General features: G+C 37.2%; 1 protein-coding gene across 2 annotated transcripts in view; it reads right to left on the reverse strand.

The window, feature by feature from the left end:
- Nucleotides 1-3,152: 3,152 nt before the first annotated feature.
- The window catches only part of LOC309963985 (uncharacterized protein), a 389,311-nt gene continuing 374,019 nt past the window's right edge, over nucleotides 3,153-18,444 (reverse strand). For both annotated transcript variants that reach the window (XM_082842582.1, XM_082842581.1), the window contains one exon: nucleotides 3,153-3,222. The gene's annotated coding sequence lies outside the window, so the exon portion shown is untranslated. The remainder of the gene's footprint in view (nucleotides 3,223-18,444) is intronic.

The following is an 18,444-nucleotide window of genomic DNA, read 5'->3' on the forward strand; positions in this document are numbered from 1 at the left end:
GCCGCGGAGCGGCTGGGCCCATGAGCCATGGCCGCTAAGCCTGTGCATCCGGAGCCTGTGCTCCACAACGGGAGAGACCACAACGGTGAAAGGCCCGCTGCAGCCTACCATGCTTGATTAAAAAGATATACAAGACAACACACAGGCACTTTCCTCAAGATACTTATCCTCACAGCCTAGTTAGTATAAAACAAAAGATTAACAGAGACATCCTGTGAGTGTATCTGCTTCTAGAGTGTGGGAGAAGGGCTAGGAGAACATGAGGACTAAGGGTCTCTTATATGGACTGAGGGTCAGAGGCATGGGTTTTATCAAAGAGCTCTTCCTCCCAAAGTATGTTAGAGAATACATAAGAAGGGAGCATTCTGGGTGAACAGTGAGCCTTCTAGCCAAAGGGTTCTGTTTTGGAAAGAAGGCATAATTCACAAACTGCAAGTTCTGCAGATCCACCATCTGTGACTCTCCCATCTCTCATGCCTCAACTCAATACCTCATCTTTGGACCTTATATATTTTCAGCAACCTTCTCAAGTTGCTTCTCCAGCCAAGCTGGTCTCTATGAAGCTGAAAGAACTATATTTTTTCCTAAGTAACAGATATAACATAAATCATGTTATAACAAAATCACTTTAAAAATGTCCCTGACATCCCACACCAGTAAGATGAAATCTCGAAACTTTACGATGACATCTGGAATCTGTATATCACTTTGAACTCAGTCTACAGTCCTAGAACCCAGCTAGTTCCCACCTCTCCTCATCCCATGAGATTCACTGTTAGTGGTTGACAGCCTTCCATTCCCAGCCCAGGCCACAACCTGTGCGAGTCTGCAAATGCTCGTCTCCTGAGTACAGAATCCCTTCTCTCACTCTCCCTCTCATCCTTCACAACTCCATCTCCTATCTGGAAATTCCTATTTGCTCTTCAAGATTCATTTGAAAACTCATTCCTTCAATGAAGCATTTATCATCCTCCTTGGTGTTATGACATATAACCATACTTTGCTTTTCAGTCCATGAAGCATTTTATTTGTAGTCTTACTTTTTGATGCTTCAAATGTCAATTCATTTCTCATATATGCAGCACCTCAGCCTTGAGAATTATACAAGATGAATGGTATACTCCCTACCTTCACGGAGATCACATTTTAGGAAGAAAGATAGACATGTCAAATGATAACTAAAATATATGGTGATAAAGACCATCATGAGAATATAGATGGAGTGTCCTGGACACAGACAAGAAAGCATTTAATTTGAACTTGGGTGGGAGATGGAGGAAGGGTTAGTCAGAAATAACTATGAAAGGAAAGTGATATTAGAGCTGGCCTTTCATATTTAATAATGGGAGTTAGTGGTGGTAATAAAGGCAGAGACTGGACACACACTCCACAAGGTTGATTTTGTTAACTGACATCTCCTTCTTGGTTTCTGCATGCATAAGAGATTTCTGACCCCTACAGAAGAGGACAGCTGTTGCCAGGTCATGAAAGAAAAGATATTCTATGACTGGAGGTTAGGCTTCATCACAAGAGCAACAGGGTCATTCAAAGTTCTGAAAAACAAGATTGATGTACTCATGTGTCTCTTTAAAAATAATGCTTGAAGGTGATGGGGAGAACTAATTGCAAAGACTTGAAGAAATACTGCTTTCTCAAACAGGGGTCAGGAGTTTGTTGCAGGAGTTCAGAAGTTCAGCAAAGAGAAATAGTTTGACCTAGAGCTGTGACAGCTGGAATGAGGTAGAAGGGATTGAGCTGGAGTGTTACTTTGTAGATAATACGTACAACCGACCAATAACAGACAAGGGAAACAGTGGTGCAAAGGAGACTAAGTTTCTGTCTCAGGCACCTGGCCCATAGCAATGCAATGAAGCTAAACAGAGGACAAGCAGATAATCACATTGAAGAGAGGGGGACTGAGCAGAAAAATCTACTCCCATTTGTGCATCTTGCTCTTTTCATTCATAATATGTGCTATAGATATAAATTTATAAAAAGTCAATTCATTATTTTTTTGTTTGTTTGTTTTTTTGTTTTTCTGCGGTACGCGGCCTCTCACTGTTGTGGCCTCTCCCGTTGCAGAGCACAGGCTCTGGACGCACAGGCTCAGCGGCCATGGCTCACGCTCTGCAGCATGTGGGATCCTCCTGGACCAGGGCATGAACTCATGTCCCCTGCATTGGCAGGCGGACTCTCAACCACTGCACCACCAGGGAAGCCCCATTATTTTTAATAACTGGACATACCAAGATATATTTATCTTTTCTATTGGTATTTAGGTAATTGGCAATTTTTCCCCATTACGAAATAAAATATATTTGTATAAAGTACAAGAATAACTTACTGTATAAATGCCTTGAAGTAAATTTCTAAATCAAAAGGAATATGCATTTTTGATACATGAAGATCAGTTTTTTGGGGGAATAAAGCTAGAGTAGTGGAAAAATATAAGCTCAGAGAGAAATCTACAATTTTGTCATTTTACAAGTGAGCACCCATTATGACAGTAGATTGTCTGGCTCCTGATAATAACTGTGGTCAAGATAGAGAGGATGGTAGTCAAGAAATTTGGACAGTAGGTTATTGAATGAGATGTCCTTCTGGCTGCCTCTTTCAGCTAAAAACACGATGAGGATTATCATGTAGCCAAATTGATCCAGTCCCTAAAATATGCTTCATTATATGAAATAATACAATAGCCTACATACAAATGAAAATCTCAATTTTATGAAGTGGCTAATGAATATTTTTTAATAAGTGCCCTATTTTTAAATGATGCCTCGTTTTCACAGCTTAACTAGCAGGTCTCATAGTCTTGTGGTAGAGGAAACACACTGAATTCAGAACAATGCAATATCAGTTGAGTAGAAGAATTGCCTCTAGTTAACTACATGATGTTAAGCAACGACTTAAGTTCTCTAAAAATCCAATTTTCTCATTTTACACATTAAACTGTGCACAATTCCACTATACAGTAAGCATGCGTATTAAACCGTATTGAATAGAGCAGGATTCAGTACACATGTTCTGCAAAGGGCCAGACAGGAAATCTTTGAGACCTTTCAAGGCACTCAGTCTCTTTTGCAACTACTCACCTCAGCCACTGTAGCGTGAGAGCAGCCAGAGACCATTCACAAATCAACAGAAATTGTGTTCCCATCAAGTTTACCACAAAAGGTGACAGCCTAGATTTGGTCTTCAGGATGTGTAGTTTGCTAATCACTGGAATAGAGGAATAAAGGAAAGGCTTAGAATATAAACCGTGTGTGTTCTCCAGCCCTTAGACACTATGATCCTAAATAGTGTATCTTTCAGCAGTAACATTTTTTATTTGGAACACTTATAAGTATTTTCTGAAGGAGTAAATGTGGATAATAATAGAAGGCACAGAAATTAACATATTCCTAGATATCTACTGGAAATATTCTGAAACTCCCCAATAATCATAAAGATATGATTGTGTATCTTTCAAACTGAATGAAAACCAAATAGCAGCAAACTATATACTCAGCTTCCTTCATAGAGAGTTTCAAAAGCTTGGCTGTCGTTCTCTCATAATCACATTTCAAAGGCCTTCGGTTGCCTTATTGTGAAATGCAGGAATGAACCTACAGAGACCAACTTGAGCAGAATTGTTTGGTTTGAAATGGGTGTAACTATCTTAAGCATTGCTATGGCTCCACTTTTGAATTATGGTTACATTTTAGTTTTAATAAAGAAGTGTACCTGCGAAGAAAGATGCAAGGTTTATAAACGTGAGCCTCAAGTGACCAAAACAATGAAATAATCTAATAATGTGAATTTATAGACTAGTGACTTTTCATTTACTAATAATTGTTCTGTTATGTTATTTTCCTGCCAAGGAAAGCTACATTTTTTTACCTTGTATGAGATGAAATATTGTGCTGCAAAATTAAACATTATGATTTATGGGACTTATTAAGTGTAAAAAGAGAGTGTAATTAGTTTTCCAGTGCCAGAGGCATGTCTCAATTATTTGAGTAGAATATAGCCGGTTATGTGATAAACCTATAACTGTGAGGTGGTGGAAAATAATTGATACCTCTCTCTTCTAATATATTGAGATTTTTTAATATTGTTGTAGTTGTTGATTTTAATTATAAGGTGGAATCATTAAAACTAACCATTCATCTTTTTGGAGTTTGTATGTGAAAATACAACCTGGGTAGCACTTAGTTGAACCCACAGATAATTTAATTAACCAAGCAAAGTTGGTAAAAATAATAAAATTATGAAAAGTGACATTAGCAATGAACTTATTATTTTATCATGTCTTGTTTTTAGGGTCACATTTTTTGCATGACAGAACCTACTATTAGAATTTCTATTGGAAGAAAAGTATGACATTCTGCTCTCAGCTGAGATTTCGCTTCTCCAGAATACATTTCTAGATGGCTTTGGTCTTCTCCATTTTGTCATTCTGGGGTTGATGTTGAAGGGATAGCCATTACCCAATGGAGGCTGTTGCATGGAAATGTCAGAGGCATACACACAAACAAAACAAAATCATGCCAGTCCCCTTATGGCCTTAATGTGTAATTGTTTTACTGTCATTTCCATAGACATATCTTTGTCCAAAGCACATAACATAGCTAAACCTACAATCTAGGGATGAGAGAGAATGCTCTCTACATCATGAAGCAAAAACAACAGTGTAAATATTGCTAAAGATGAATAATTATAATTTTTCAATCTACCATACTTACCTGCTATGCAGACAATATGATTTACATTTTAGCACTTTTTCAGAATTAAGTGACAAAGTTAGATTAAAAACTTTAATTACAATGTATTTTTTAAGTCTATTTAGTAAGTTAAATCTAGCTTATAAAATACTTTTAAAGTCTTTATAATAGTCATTTAATCTTATTACATATTATGGGTTTATTAAACAGATGCTGATATAACGTATAAAAAAACTGTACAACACATAGCTCATGCTATCAAGGAATGAGCTCATGATAGCTCATGCTATCAAGGAATTTACAATTGACCAAGAAGCACAGATGTGTCACTAAGGATGATAGTATATTGAGCAAAACACTGTGATAAGTCCTATATTGGCAAAGTGTTCTGAATATTTTGAGGAGCTAGTAATTCAACTTTAGTGTGTCAAGGGAAAGTTTTAGGGAAAGGTAAAGTTTTGAGTAGAATCTTGGAGGAGCCAGACTTCAAAGGCAGTGATAAAGGGCATTTCAGGCAAGAGGTAGTAACATCAGCAAGGAAACAGGCCTGTGGGTTAGAGCCAGCCATGTGCACTGAGATGCGTGTTGTATAGGAAGGCTACAGAAACCATAAGTGAGATTAGGCAAAGCACAGAGTCATAAATTGGCATCACCTGTTTCAGAATATCAGTGGACTCTGTGGCTGCTGTTTATGTGCCTGAGATGAAAGAATGGCTAGAAGTGAAAAGGAAATACGTATATACAGAGCAGTTTAGATCACGTGTCTTAAGTCTGAGGTACCCCAAAGGCAGACCATCAGACAAAGGTCTTGGGGTAAATATTTTGTTTGTAAGGTAAGCACAAGAAGATAAAGTGGAGAAATGAGAAAGGAAGAAAGGGAAGAAAACCAATGCAAGGTGTGTTAAATGAATATGTTACTACTGTAGCCAGCTTTTGCTCATTTCCTCTAGGACCTCCCAGATATGCTATGGAGTATAACTCAGAATGAACACATGCTTGTGGAATGGATGCATCAATAAGAAAATGAGAGACAGTGGTTAAAGATGGAACTCAGAGTAATTCAGACCCTTGATCCTTGAGACAGGTTTCCCCTCCATACCTCATGCTCCTTAGACTCATAGATTTTGCACACAAACCACCTTTGTGAGTTTTGCCATAAGTGTGATCTTCCAGTAAATTATCTACTTAACATTTTTCTTTAAATCAATTCACTAATTACTCTCCTTTGAAACAATAATGACCATGAAATCACAGCTGGATGCATTAACCTCCTGTTTTCCATCAATCTCTCATTTGTTTAGGGCTGTCCAGGGATATTAACTCTTCAGCATTTCTGGCCTGCTATGGATGAACCGAGTGCTTTTCCACAGATAGAAACTGGCTTCAGACTAAAAAGCAGGAAGATCAATGTATGTATCTGCTAGGTAAAAAATTTAAATGTATCTGGCAAAACCGTATATCATTTGTGGAAGCACTGGAATATGGATAGCATAAAAAATATAGACCACAAAGAAGTTTACTAGTTTTAACATACTAGGTACTTATGGGGAGAAATGATGGAGAAAAAGATTGTTTTAACTGGATCCCTATTTTTTATTGTTTTAAAAAATAGAGCTGAAGTAAATATATAAAAACATAAAAATTTGCAAAATTGTATCCGTGAGTGCACAGGTTTTAGAAAAAAAATATTCTCTGTCATTTTTTGTATGCCTGAAATACTCTAGAATTTTCAAAATGTATAAAAGAAACATTGAGTGAGATGAGGAAAATTTCCTTAAATTCTGACAACCAAGAATATTTGAATTGCATTATCAAGCTGCATCATTTACAGAGAAACAATATACTTAAAGTTTAACCCTAACCCATTATTCCACAATTATATGGTTATAAACAATAAAGTGCAACACAAACTTCCTTAAGCCACAGCAATCTGGAGATACAAAGAGCTCATATAACTGTCAACGTTCAAAGTTACTAACTCCCATCTGTACTTATGCAAGATTTGGGGTTCTAGCCAGATACATCTGACCTCTACCCCATTAGCTATTTCTTCTGGGAGGCTCTATGTTGATACCATACAAGCCTCCAGGCAAAGTTTGCTCTTGTCCTCTTACTGTCTTTGATCTTTTTTTGTTGTTAGATACCTCCAAGGCAACTGGGGGAAAATATTTGCCTAGGTGAGCCAAAAATTGAAAACCCTTCAAGATGCTGGGTTGTTACTGAATTCCCTTCATCCTTCTCTTGGTCTCTCTAACAGCTCTGTTGGTATCTGAAGTCTTATAGTGCTTTTTATAAAAATAGCTCTCTCAGCCTTTATTTAAACTCTTCCCCACAAAGAGTCAGACCTATTTTTTTTTTAACATCTTTATTGGAGTATAATTGCTTTACACTGTTGTGTTAATTTCTGCTGTATAACAAAGTGAATCAGCTATATGCATACAAATATCCCCATGTCCCCTCCCTCTTGTGTCTCCCTCCCACCCTCCCTATCCTGCACCTCTAGGTGGTCACAGAGCACCGAGCTGATCTCCCTGTGCTATGCTGCTGCTTCCCACTATTTATTTTATATTTGGTACTGTATATATGTCAATGCCACTCTCTCACTTCATCCCAGCTTACACTTCCCCCTCCCCGTGTCCTCAGGTCCATTCTCTACATATGTGTCTTTATTCATGTCCTGCTCCTAGGTTCTTCAGCACCATTTATTTATTTATTTAGATTCCCTATATATCTGTTAGCATACGGTATTTGTTTTTCTCTTTCTGACTTACTTCAGTTTGTATGACAGACTCTAGGCCCATCCACCTCACTACAAATAACTCAATTTCGGTTCTTTTTTTAGCTGAGTAATATTCCATTGTACATATGTGTCACATCTTCTTTATCCATTCATCTCTCGATGGACACTTAGGTTGCTTCCATGTCCTGGCTATTGTAAACAGAGCTGCAATGAACTCTGTGGTACATGTCTCTTTTTGAATTATGGTTTTCTCAGGGTATATGCCCAGTAGTGGGATTGCTGGGTCATATGGTAGTTCTACTTTTAGCTTTTAAGGAACCTCCATACTGTTCTCCATAGTGGCTGTACCAATTCACATTCCCACCAGCAGTGCAAGAGTGTTCCCTTTTCTCCACACCCTCTCCAGCATTTACTGTTTGGAAATTTTTTTCATGATGGCCATTCTGACTGGTGTGAGGAGATACCTCATTGTAGTTTTGACTTGAATTTCTTTAATGATTAGTGATGGTAAGCATCCTTTCATATGTTTGTTGGCAATCTGTATATCTTCTTTGGAGAAATGTCTATTTGTGTTTTCTGCCCATTTTTGGATTGGGTTGTTTATTTTTTTGATACTGAGCTTCATGAACTGCTTGTAAATTTTGGAGATTAATCCTTTGTCAGTTGCTTCATTGGCAAATATTTTCTACCATTACGAGGGTTGTCTTTTCGTCTTGCTTATGGTTTCCTTTGCTGTGCAAAAGCTTTGAAGTTTCATTAGGTCCCATTTGTTTATTCTTGTTTTTATGTCCATTTCCCTAGGAGGTGGGTCAAAAAGGATCTTGCTGTGATTTATGTCATAGAGTATTCTGTCTATGTTTTCCTCTAAGAGTTTGATAGTGTCTAGTCTTACATTTAGGTCTTTAATTCATTTTAAGTTTATTTTTGTGTATGGTGTTAGGGAGTGTTCTAATTTCATTTTTTAACATGTAGCCGTCCATTTTTCCCAGCACCACTTATTGAAGAGGCTGTCTTTTCTCCATTGTATATTCTTGCCTCCTTTATCAAAAACAATGTGACCATATGTGCATGGGCTTATCTCTGGGCTTTCTATCCTATTCCATTGAGCTATATTTCTGTTTTTGTGCCAGTACCATACTGTATTGATTACTGTAGCTTTGTAGTATAATCTGATGTCTGGGAGACTGATTCCTCCAGCTCTGTTTATCTTTCTCAAGATTGCTTTGGCTATTCGGGGTTTTTTTGTGTTTCCATACAAATTGTGAAATTTTTTGTTCTAGTTCTGTGAAAAATGCCATTGGTAGTTTGATAGGGATTGCATTGAATCTGTTGATGGGTTTGGGTAGTATAGTCATTTTCACAATGTTGATTCTTCCAATCCAAGAACATGGTATATCTCTCCAACTATTTGTATCATCTGTAACATCTTTCATCACTGTCTTATAGTTTGCTGCATACAGGTCTTTTGTCTCCTTAGGTAGGTTTACTCCTAGGTATTTTATTCTTTTTGTTGCAATGGTAAATGGGAGTGTTTCCTTAATTTCTCTTTCAGATTTTTCATCATTAGTGTATAGGAATGCTAGAGATTTCTGTGCATGAATTTTGTATCCTGCTACTTTACCAAATTCATTGATTAGTTCTAGTAGTTTTCTGTTAGCATCTTTAGGATTATCTATGTACAGTATCATGTTACCTGCAAACAGTGACAGCCTTACTTCTTTTCCAATTTGGATTCCTTTTATTTCTTTCACTTCTTTGACTGCTGTGGCTAAAACTTCCAAAACTATGATGAATAGTAGTGGTGAGAGTGGACAACCTTGTCTTGTTCCTCAGTTAGTGGAAATCATTTCAGTTTTTCACCATTGAGGACGATGTTGGCTGTGGGTTTGTCATAATGGCCTTTATTATGTTGAGGTAAGTTCCCTGTATGCCTACATTCTGCAGGGCTTTTATCATAAATGGGTGTTGAATTTTGTCAAAAGCTTTTTCTGCATCTATTGAGATGATCATATGGTTTTTAAACTTCAGTTTGTTAATATGGTATATCACACTGATTGATTTGCATATATTGAGGAATCCTTGCATTCCTGGGATAAACCCCACTTGATCATGGTGTATGATCTTTTAATGTGCTGTAGGATTCTGTTTGCTAGTATTTTGTTGAGGATTTTTGCATCTATGTTCATCAGTGATATAGGCCTGTAGTTTTCTTTCTCTGTGACACCTTTGTCTGGTTTTGGTATCAGGGTGATGGTGGCCTCGTAGATGAGTTTGGGAGTGTTCCTCCCTCTGCTATATTTTGGAAGAGTTTGAAAAGTATAGGTGTTAGCTTCTCTCTAAATATTTTATAGAATTTGCCTGTGAAGCCATCTGGTCCTACAGTTTTGTTTATTGGAAGATTTTCATCACAGTCTCAATATCATTGCTTGTGATTGGTCTGTTCAAATTTTCTATTTCTTCCTGGTTCAGTCTCAGAAGATTGTGCTTTTCTAACAATTTGTCCATTTCTTCCATTTTGTCCATTTTACCCATATAGTTGGTTGTAGTAATCTCTCATGATCCTGTGGATTTCTGTAGTGTCAGTTGTTACTTCTCCTTTTTCATTTCTTTTTTTTTTTGCCGTACGCAGGCCTCTCACTGTTGTGGCCTCTCTCATTGTGGAGCACAGGCTTGGGATGCGCAGGCTCAGCAGCCATGGCTCACGGGCCCAGCTGCTCCGTGGCATGTGGGATCCTCCCAGACCAGGGCACAAACCCATGTCCCCTGCATCGGCAGGCAGACTCTCAACCACTGCGCCACCAGGGAAGCCCCTCCTTTTTCATTTCCAATTCTATTGATTTGAGTCTTCTTCCTTTTTTTCTTGATGGGTCTGACTAATGGTTTATCAATTTTGTTTATCTTCTCAAAGAACCAGCTTTTAGTTTTACTGATCTTTGCTATCATTTCCTTCATTTCTTTTTCATTTATTTCTGATCTGACCTTTATGATTTCTTTTCCTTCTGCTAACTTTGGGGGTATTTTTATTCTTATTTCTCTAATTGCTTTAGGTGTAAGTTTAGGTTGTTTATTTGAGAGTTTTCTTGTTTCTTGTAGTAGGATTATATTGCTATAAACTTCCCTTTAGAACTGCTTTTGCTACATGCCAGAGGTTTGGGTCACCATGTTTTCATTGTCATTTGTTTTTAGGTATTTTTTGATATCCTCTTTAATTTCTTCAGTGATCTCTTGGTTATTCAGTAGTGTATTGTTTAGCCTCCATGTGTTTGTATTTTTTTACAGATTTTTCCTTTAACTGATATCTAGTATCATAGCGTTCCTGTCAGAAAAGATACTTAATACAATTTCAACTTTCTTAAATTTGCCAAGGCTTTTGGGTTCCCTGGTGGTGCAATGGTTGAGAGTCTGCCTGCCAATGGAGCGGACATGGGTCAAGCCCTGGTTTTGGAGGATCCCACATTCCAGGGAGCTACTGAGCCCATGTGCCACAACTACTGAAGCCCGCACACCTGGAGCCTGTGCTCCACAACAGGGGAGGCCACCACAATGAAAGGACCGCACACCGCAATGATGAGTAGCCCCTGCTCGCTGCAACTTGTGAAAGCCCATGCACAGCAGCGAAGACCCAATGCAGCCAAAAATAAATAAATAAGTTAATTAATTAATTAAAAAAAGAAGCACAGTAAAGATCATGTCCTTTGATCTAGTTATGTCACTCATGAGAATTTATTAAAAAAAAAAAATTAACAAGGCTTCATTTGTGACCCAAGGTATGATCTATCCTGGAGAATGTTCCATACACACTTGAGAAGAAAGTGTATTTTGTTGTTTATGGATGGAATGTCCTATAAATATCAATTAAGTCCATCTCGTTTAATGTATCATTTAAAGCTTGTGTTTCCCTATTTATTTTCACTTTGGATGATCTGTCCAATGGTGAACGTGGGGTGTTAAAGAGCCCTAGTATGATTGTGTTACTGTCTATTTACCCTTTTATGGCTGTTCACATTTACCTTATATATTGAGGTGCTCCTATGTTGGGTGCATAAATATTTAATTGTTATATCTTCTTCTTGGATTGATCCCTTGTCATTATGTAGTGTCCTTCTTTGTCTCTTTTAATAATCTTTATTCTAAAGTCTATTTTATCTGATATGAGTATAGCTACTCCAGCTTTCTTTTGATTTCAATTTGCATGGAATATCTTTTTCCATCTCCTCACTTTCCCTCTGTGTGTGTCCCTAGGTCTGAAGTGGTTCTCTTGTAGACAGCATATATATGGGTCTGGTTTTTGTATCCACTCAACCAGTCTATGTCTTTTGGTTGGAGCATTTAACCCATTTACATTTAAGGTGATCATCAATATGTATGTTCTTATTACCATTTTCTTAATTGTTTGGGGTTTGTTATTGTAGGTCTTTTCCTTCTCTTGTGTTTCCTGCCTAGAGAAGTTCCTTTAGCATTTCCTGTAAAGCTGGTTTGGTGGTACTGAATTGTCTTAGCTTTTGCTTGTCTGTAAACATTTTAATTTCTCCATTGAATCTGAATGAGATCCTTGCTGGGTAATCTTGGTTGTAGGTTTTTCACTTCCATCACCTTAAATATGTCCTGCCACTCCCTTGTGACTTGCACAGTTTCTGCTGAAAGATCAGCTGTTAACCTTATGGGGATTCTACTGTATTTTATTTGTTGTTTTTCCCGTGCTGCTTTTAATATTTTGTCTTTGTATTTAATTTTTGATAGTTTGATTAATATGTGTCTTGGCGTGTTTCTCCTTGGATTTACCCTGTATGGGACTCTCTGCGTTTCCTGGACGTGACTAACTATTTCCTTTCCCATATAGGGGCAGTTTTCAACTATAATCTCTTCAAATATTTTCTCAGTCCCTTTTTTTTTTCTCTTCTTCTTCTGGGACCTCTATAATTCAAATATTGGTGTGTTTAATGTTGTCCCAGAAGTCTCTAAGACTGTCCTCAGGTCTTTTCATTCTTTTTTCTTTATTCTGCTCTGCAGTAATTATTTCCACTATTTTATCTTCTATGTCAGTATCATTCTTCTGCCTCAGTTATTCTGCTATTGATTCCTTCTAGAGAATATTTAATTTCATTAATTGTATTGTTCATCATTGTTTCTTTGCTCTTTAGTTCTTCTAGTTCCTTGTTAAACGTTTCTTGCATTTTCTCCATTCTATTGCCAAGATTTTAGATCATCATTACTATCATTACTCTGAATTCTTTTTCAGGTAAACTGCCTGTTTCCTCTTCACTTGTTTGGTCTGGTGGGTTTTTATCTTGCTACTTCATCTGCTGTGTGTTTCTCTGTCTTCTCATTTTGCTTAACTTACTGTGTTTGGGGTCTCCTTTGCACAGGCTGCAGGTTCGTAGTTCCTGTTGTTTTTGGTGTCTTCCCCCAGTGGCCAAGATTGGTTCAGTAGGTTGTGTAGGCTTCTTGGTGGAGGGGACTAGCACCTATGTTCTGGTGGATGAGGCTGGATCTTTTCTTTCTGGTCTGCAGGACTGTGTCCAGTGGTGATTTTTGGAGTGTCTGTGACCTTATTATTCTTTTAGGCAGCCTCTCTGCTAATGGGTGGGGTTGTGTTTCTGTCTTGCTAGTTGTTTGCCATAGGGTGTCCAGCAATGTAGCTTGCTGGTTGTTGAGTGTAGCTGGGTCTTAGCATTGAGATGGAGATCTCTGGGATAGCTTTCACCATTTGATATTATGTGGAGCCAGGAGATCTCTGGTGGACCAATGTCCTGAACTCAGCTCTTCTGCCTCAGAGGCACAGGCCTGAGCACCAAGACCCTCTCAGACATATGGCTCAGAAGAAAAGGGAGAAAGAAAGAAAGAAGAAAGAGAAAATAAATAGTCTTTAAAATAAAATAAAAAAAAATAATAAAAGAAAGCAGAGAATAACCAAACCAAAAAACAGATCCACCAATGATAATAAGCGCTAAAATCTATACTTAAAAAAAGAAAAAAAAAAGACAGACAGAACCCTAGGACAAATGGTAAAAGCAAAGCTATACCAAAATCACACAAAGAAGCATATACATACACTCTCACAAAAAGAGTAAAAGGAAAAAAGTATGTATATATTTATATATAAAAAATAAGTAAATAAATAAAAACGAGGAAGAGAGCAACCAAATCAATAAACAAATCTACCAATGATAATAAAATTTAAATACTAAACTAAGATAAACATAAAACCAGAAACAAATTAGATGCAGAAAGCAAACCCCAGTCTACAGTTGCTTCCATAGGTCACTGCCTCAATTTTGGGATCATTTTTGTCTATTCAGTTACTCTACAGATGCAGGGTACATCAGATTGATTGTGGAGATTTAATCCACTGCTCCTGAGGTTGCTGGGAGAAATTTCCCTTTCTCTTCTTTGTTTGCACAGCTCCTGGGGTTCAGCTTTGGATTTGGGCCCGCCTCTGCGTGTAGGTCACCTGAGGATGTCTGTTTTTTGCTCAGACAGAACGGGGTTAAAGCAGCAGGTGATTAGGGTGCTCTGGCTTACTCTGGCCAGGGGGAGGATGGGGTATGGAATGTGGGGCAAGCCTGCGGCAACAGAGGCCAAAATGACATTGCAACAGCCTGAGGCACACCATATGTTCTCCTGGGGAAGCTGTCCCTGGATCATGGGACCCTGGCAGTGGTGGGCTGCACAGGCTCCCTGGAGGGGAGGTGTGGATAGTGACTTGTGCTTTTTCACACAGGCTTCTTGGTGGCTGCAGTAGCAGCCTTAGCATTTCATGCCCATCTCCATTGTCTGCGCTGATAGCCACAGCTCGTGCCTGTCTCTGGAGCTCGTTTAGGCGGTGCTTTGAATCCCCTCTGCTCACGCACCCCCAAACAATGTTCTGTTGCCTCTTAGGTAGGTCCATACTTTTTCCCAGACTCCTCCCCGGCTAGCTGTGATGCACTAGCCCCCTTCAGGCTCTGTTCACGCAGCCAACCCCGGTCCTCTCCCTGGGATCTGACCTCCGAAGCCAAAGCCTCAGCTTCCCGCCCCCACCCGCCCCAGTGGGTTAGCAGACAAGCCTCTCAGGCTGGTGAGTGCTGGTTGGCACCAATCCTCTGTGTGGAAATCTCTCCACTTTGTCCTCTGCACCCCTATTGCTACGCTCTCCTACATGGTTCCGAAGCTTGCCCCCGCCACTCCCATCTCTACCAGTGAAGGGGCTTCCTAGTGTGTGGAAACTTTTCCTCTTTCACAGCTCCCTCCTAGAGGTGCAGGTCCCGTCCCTACTCCTCAGTCTCTGCCCTTTCTTTTCTCCCCCACCCCACCCAGGCACATGGGGAGCCTCCTGCCCCCTGGGAAGTCCAAGGTCCTCTGCCAGCACTCAGCAGGCATTCCACAGGAGCCGCTCCACATGCAGATGTATTTCCTATGTATCTGTGGGGACAAAGGTGATCTCCATGTCTTACTCCTTCACCATCTTGAAGATCTTCTAATGTCTCCTTTAAATTAGGCTATAACTCAAGGAGAACTACGAAATGCAGCTGCAAAAAGTCAACAAAATAAGTAAGCTATACTTTCTAGTTTATCCCTATAATATTTTTGTTCCTATTGTTCATTTTGTGGCTACAGGATGCAGTAGCCACAAATCTTACAATTTATATATATCATAAACATCCTTAGATAGAGGAAAATTAAGCACCCCTAAATAATGCACTGTAAGGCTCACTATAAGGAGAGCAAGTTGATATCTGGTAACTTCTCCAGATATCATTTGCTTTTCACTATTTTTTATGCATTAGCCCATTCACTGAGTTACAAATATAAAGTGAGCAAATACTGTTTGCCAGGCAATGTACAATAGGCATAGTATACTCGATTAAACAACAGATGGGATCTTGCCATCAAAGAGCCTAAAATCAGTGGGGAAGACCAGCAAAAGCAAGTTAAAAACTAACATACACTGAAAATCTGTAATAGAATGTCAAAGAAAAAGAGTGAATTATTTCAGAGAAGATATGTCTCCCCCCACCTTTTCTAATGGAAGTAAAATTTCACTATGGTTTAGTCAGCTATATATTTATATATTTATTATTTTAAAGTATCTTATTATGATATTTATCATTAGTTTATAAAAGTATTTATATAATGTATAGGAACAGTTCAAAGATTTATAATAAAATTAACGCTCATATACCCAGCTTAAGAAATAGCATATTACCAGTACATGTGATGACTCCTCTGTGTCCTGCCTCCAAAGCATTCGCTACCCTACCTCCCAAGGTATGGCACAAATATTTTCCTAATTCTATGGACTCTCTTCATAATTTGACTACCTAGTTAACCTCACTACTGTTAAAAATTATAAAAATGGAATCATAGTATATGTATTCTTCAGTGATTTGCTTGTTTTGCTTAATGTTTTTGCAGTTTCTCCATTTCTACATATATAGCTGAAGTTCATACATTTTAGTGCTTCATTGTACAATAAAATTGTGTTTTTCCATTGTGCTTTTGACAGATGATAAACTGTTTCCCAATTTGGGGGGGGGGAGCAATTATTAACAATACTGCAGTAAACATTTCTGTTCATGTCTCCAGGGACAGGTATACAATCATTTTTCCAAGATACATTTCAAGTGTTATTACTAAATTATATGTTCAACTTTACTATGTAATGAAAAACAGTTTTAAAATAAAAAAGACAAACAATGAACACTGTTAACAGTATAAAGATGAAAATCATACAAGCTTTTAAATAGGTGCGGGAAAAATCATTTGTTGAAAGTCAATATCCACTCATTGTAAACTAAAAAAATAAACTACTGTACTTAAAAAAAAAAGAAATAGAAAGAAACCATATTATTTGATAAAAGAGATCTTAAGTACAAACACTGTACTTAAGGACAGAATGTTGAAAGCTTTCCTTATGAGATTAACGAGACAGCAATAGCCACTACTGGTATTTCTAGTCAACATTTTACTGGAAGTCCTGGCAAGAAAAACAACAGAATATATGAAAATTGGAAAAGAGAAAATAAACTGATAATTTGTTTTGGACTTTCTACATACATAATCCTATTACTTGAAAACCATGGGCATGTTTGTTTTTCCTTTTCATACTTTATACCTTTTTATGTCTCTTCTATTGAAAACCCTGTATCGAAATGTTGGATCATGGACATCTTTGAAATAGTATTGACTATAGGGAAAGGAAAAGGCTTTATTATTTCAACATTAAGTGTTACATATGTGTAGATTTATTATAAATGCTCTCTTTTATTTAAGTTGTTGCCTTTTCTTTTTTTATTAGTTAAATTTTGTGTAAAATATATCTGTGCCACAAACATTTGATTAAATTTGTCTCTGAAACTGTTGAAACTAGTATTTTAGTTATAGGAAGACTTTTAACTCAAAATTGTTCTTAATGGCTATATAGCATCTCATGTTTTTATTATCTCCTTGAGTCATTTTCAGGAGGTTTTATTTTTCAAAGTACTTATTTTTTTTTTTGAAAAGTTCAAATTTATTGGCCTAAAGTTCTTCATAATATTTTTTATTAGCTGTGTGGCTATGTCTCCTTTTTCATTTATATTATTGTTTATCTTTGCTTTCTCTTTTGATTTCAGTGAGTCTTAAGAAATACATGGTCATGTTATCATGCATTTCAGAGAACCAACTTTTGGCTTTGTTGACTACTTCTGCTCTCAGTTTCATTAACTAGAGATCCCATCTTTGATATTTCCTTCTTTTGACTGTCTTTACTTTATTCTATTTTTCCTTTAATTAATATCTTATTTTGGCCTCAGCTGAATATTTTATAGTTTCTTGTATCACAAAGGAAAGCTACATATTTCCTTCTAAATACAACTTTCCTTCTTAGATATTTAGATAGATAATGCTTTAATTACTATTCATTCTTAACACTTAATTTCCATTACATTTTTTCATTTGAGGTTAGAGTTGCATTTTTGTTTCAAATATGCATTTTTCAGTTATTTTTAAAATTAATCTATTTTAATTGCCTTCATTCAGAAAATGTGGTCTGCATGAACACAAATGTTTAAATTTGTTAAACCTAACATATTTCAGTAGAACCTCAAGGTCTCCAGAGTTTGACCTTGCTTTGAAGACTATTTAACCCCTAGTTTTCCTACTCTCACTTCATTTCAATGCTTTTTAGATTCCTTATCACAATGCTAGCACAGTGGTTTATTTGAAATTTTTAAATTACTTTTATTCACAGTTTTACTTATTTTTATCAGGAAGGGCTTTAGTAGTTTATATTCTGCATGCTGGCATAACTTCAAATCATCTATTTACTTTTTATGTAAACAGAAATCTGCTGAGTCAATCTGTGTTTAAATTCATTTGCTTGATTCTCCCATCTATATATTTCTTGTTCATTTATTTATTTATCCAAGATTTTTTGAGCCCTACTATTTCCCAAGAATTGTTTTATGCGCTGGTGATATAACCATGAACGAAGTCTGTGTCTGTGAAAGACAGAAATAAATGCTATATTAAATAGTAATAGTTAACCATAAGTCCTAAGAAGAAAAATAAACCACAGTTAATGAATGTTGAGTGAGTGGCAATATTCTCTAGATTGGATATTCATGAAAAACTTCTCCAAAACGTGACATTTAAGCTGAGATCTGAAAGGTTGGACCAAACAAGCCATATGCCTATTTGCAGAAAGAGTAATTCAGCTTAGGTTAAAAAAAAAAAAAAGCAAAAAAACCTCAAGGATAATGAAACACAAAGATGCCTGACATGATCAACTGCACAGAAGCCAGTATTGCTACACTTCAGAGAGCACTAGAAGAACAGAGATAAGGTAGAAACCATAGCTATATACCTGTGTTTGAGTGTCCATATCTTGTTTACAAACATTAAAAGAAACTTTTGTGAATATTAATGGCTGGCATTTGATATTTAATAGAAAAAGGTAAATTCTGTTCTACTTCTGTTACTTTGTTTGGTAAATCTCAACCTTTTTGAGTGATTATTTGAGACTATTTCTTATATCTT

This window comes from Leucopleurus acutus (assembly GCF_964270905.1).
Source record: "Leucopleurus acutus genome assembly, chromosome: 7".
Taxonomy (NCBI): Eukaryota; Metazoa; Chordata; class Mammalia; order Artiodactyla; family Delphinidae; genus Leucopleurus; species Leucopleurus acutus.